General features: G+C 31.7%; 1 protein-coding gene across 2 annotated transcripts in view; it reads left to right on the top strand.

The window, feature by feature from the left end:
- The first annotated feature begins 1333 nt into the window (after positions 1-1333).
- Positions 1334-3091, top strand: part of LOC109541326 (potassium channel subfamily K member 18) — a 64820-nt gene continuing 63062 nt past the window's right edge. For both annotated transcript variants that reach the window (XM_019910156.2, XM_019910155.2), the window contains exon 1: positions 1334-1625. The gene's annotated coding sequence lies outside the window, so the exon portion shown is untranslated. The remainder of the gene's footprint in view (positions 1626-3091) is intronic.

The raw sequence follows: 3091 nt of genomic DNA, 5'->3' as shown, positions 1-3091 counted from the left end.
AATATATAATTGTTGAAATTTGTCCTGTTAACATATATGGATCCTCCACAGCGCGGGCTCCGATTCAAGTTAATGTAATAATAGAAAAGAATACTCAAAACATATTTTTTATAATAATTTTATTTAAAGGGTAAAAATTTCTTCTGAATTTTTTTTTGTAGAAAGGGTAGAAAGTATAAAATAGCAATAGAAAATACTAATGCAATAACTCCTCCAAGTACGTACTTTTGCCACTGTTTTCGACGGCGAAAGCATCACTTTTACCCATTACAAATGTTCTTATGTACTCTTTTCTTTCTATGTTCTCTCTTGTATCGCAATATACTATGGTTCTAAAGAAATTAAAGAATAAGTATATGTTCACTAAAAAAAAACAACTGTTTTATTATAAATTGAATACTTTGTTTATATGTTCCTTATTGAAAATGCGTTTTAAATTGTTCATCATAATCATATAGTTTCATAAACATTTATATGATGAGAATAACGTTTCAGATGAAAAATCAAAAGTCTTGTGTAAATTGTTGAAAAAACTTAATTAAAGACCTTCGAAATTTTAGTGGATATCGAATATGGATATAATTGCCTTTAGTTCGTTTTTATTGCACCAAAAGATCAAAGATCTTGAGTAAATTGCTGCAAAAAGGTTGCAAATGATAACTTTCAAATTTTCACGAATAGATATACGTTTGCCTTTATTTCCACGCATRATCAGAATTTGGCTACGTTTGATTACCATGACAATATCATATTGGATAGACAAGCAATAACAAACYACACAGATRAAAAAGTTAATGAAAAAAGCAGTGGCCAATTTTGATAAAACATATTTAAAAGTGTACTTCGCAAGAGAGGAAGCACTTATGGATAGCTGTGTAAAAAATATATGTAAAAACCTATAAATTCGATAGTTAAGCCCAAGTAAAATCAATATAGCATTAAAGGGCATTAAAAAAAAARACTCTTTCCACTAACAATATTTCTATAGTCGTAGAACTCTTCAGGAAAATTGAAAACCTCATTTTTCATCTCTGTATTTGTGTSAGTCCAAGCGGAAACAATATTTTATATCTCAGTTTATTCTGGGAGTTATTAATTATGAATATCTATTAAAAACTTGAAAATTGATTTGAAATTGTTTTGCCGCTTTCATGGGAAACAAATGCGAAATTAATAATTTTCTTTTATAAAGACATTAAACTCTTGAAATAAAAACATCGCCCGGCTTGCTTATTAGCCGTAATTTTACCGACTCAACCGTTGAATTTCCCACCCACTGAAACCAATTTATTTTTAACTTTTAGTGTTCACTTTAGTTCTATTTTCATTTTAGTACCGTCCGGAAATCTCACGGTTCTCGTTTATAGGTTAGGTGTATGTCTGGCGTACGAGAAAACTACCGATAAAAGTGTTCACTCTTGCATGGCGCCATCAACGTCTTTGAAATTCGGTTCTTGCACAGTTTTCTATTAGATATTTAGTGACCGTCATTTGGATGAAAAGTGTAAAGTTGCGTTAAGTATGTGAAAAGTATTTTTCACGAAATTGCGAGCAACCTAAATGTTCTAGACTTATAGAGTCTTTAGTCGGAACTTTAGGAATGGAGAAGTGCATTTGAGTGTAGCGTAAGTTGGAGTTTTAATAAGATTGGCTCATTTTTGCTTATGTTTACTAGAGGTTTAAGGAAACAGCAAACGGAAAGCGCATTTGAGGTTGCCTGAATATTTTGAAAAATTACGTCAACAAAAGCTGAGTTTCTGGAGAAATAAATACTATGTTTAATTGCTCCGCTATTATAGAGTGAGAAACGAATAAAAATATATGGTCTAATCTGGCGTTAAAAGCCAGTTTCAACCACTAAATACTTTTCAAACTACACGCACCAAAATATATATTTTAGGGACTGTTACCAGCAAACAGCCTCTAAACACGATTTAAATCTATAAGTTTGATCTGGGTTTAGTTCGCAAATAACACAGTTAATAGCCCGCTCTTAAAAGAGCCTTAGAATAAATAATCTGTTAAATACAGATCTCTCTTGATCTTCCAGCGCTTTTTTTATTTGGAAAGATCAAAACTCAAGCTTGAAATGAAAATCAATCAAAATATGCCTAGTGATGTATCAAAAGGTATTCAGGACGGTACATGTTTTTTTAAGTTAATAAATGAGCTCCGAATCCTGTTTGTTATGTTTATGTTTAAAACCGCATTTGATTCTGGCTTTGCCAAATGGAAAGGTAATTTTCGTTGCCTCGGATCGTCTGAAACCAAATTGATTGTGCTACTCAACTTCAGTATTATTGCAGGTGTTTGGTTCTCAAAAAACTTCAATCAGTTTTGGTGCTTCAATTCTTGTGATTCATAATGCGACACTTTTTGTACAATTAATTGTAACAAACATGTAAACATATTAAATTTAATATGTTCGAGTACCTTCTTCCTTCGACAGAAACGTACAATTGTGGAAAGTCGACATCTCGAGTGATTTTTGAAATATTGGCTTTTTACGTTTCAGATTTAGCTTGTAGAAATCACACGCGAAAAAGTCTTTCTTATTCTAAGAATGGATCATACACAACTAATTGTATAAAGTCGAACAAATTATGTAGCAGAAAATTTAGACATTACTGGAATTCAGGGAATCTGGTCATATAAGAGGTGAGAGATCAAAATGGAAATCTTGTTCTTTTACTTTTTTTGAAAGAAAATCCATGTACCTATCTATCTACCCTTTTGCATACTGGCGTCAATTTGCACATGCGAAAATATGATATGTTGTCCCTGAATAGTTCGAAACGACAAATATTTGTTCTTTCTTACTTTTTTGTTATTCTATTGCAAGAGTTATTTGAAGATCAACTTTATAGGCAAAATGATTTTCGCGAAAGTATGCAAAATATGTGTAATCTAGAAAATAATTTAATAAAAAACTATTTTTTCTGACAAGGTTACGTTCTGTTTGAATAGTTATGTAAACCGACAAAATTATTGATAGTGTAACGGAAATGGCCTGGGGTACTCACGTTTGGAATGGGGGATCGAAATTCATGGTATTTCAGTAAATGGGAGCCCCATTTGGGCCCCATTTACT

The sequence above is a fragment of the Dendroctonus ponderosae genome, unplaced genomic scaffold (assembly GCF_020466585.1).
Source record: "Dendroctonus ponderosae isolate FM_Combo_2020 unplaced genomic scaffold, Dpon_F_20191213v2 Dpon_F_20191213_5, whole genome shotgun sequence".
In the NCBI taxonomy this organism is placed as follows: domain Eukaryota; kingdom Metazoa; phylum Arthropoda; class Insecta; order Coleoptera; family Curculionidae; genus Dendroctonus; species Dendroctonus ponderosae.
Note: the sequence above shows the minus strand (reverse complement) of the source record. Positions and strands in the feature narration are given on the sequence as shown.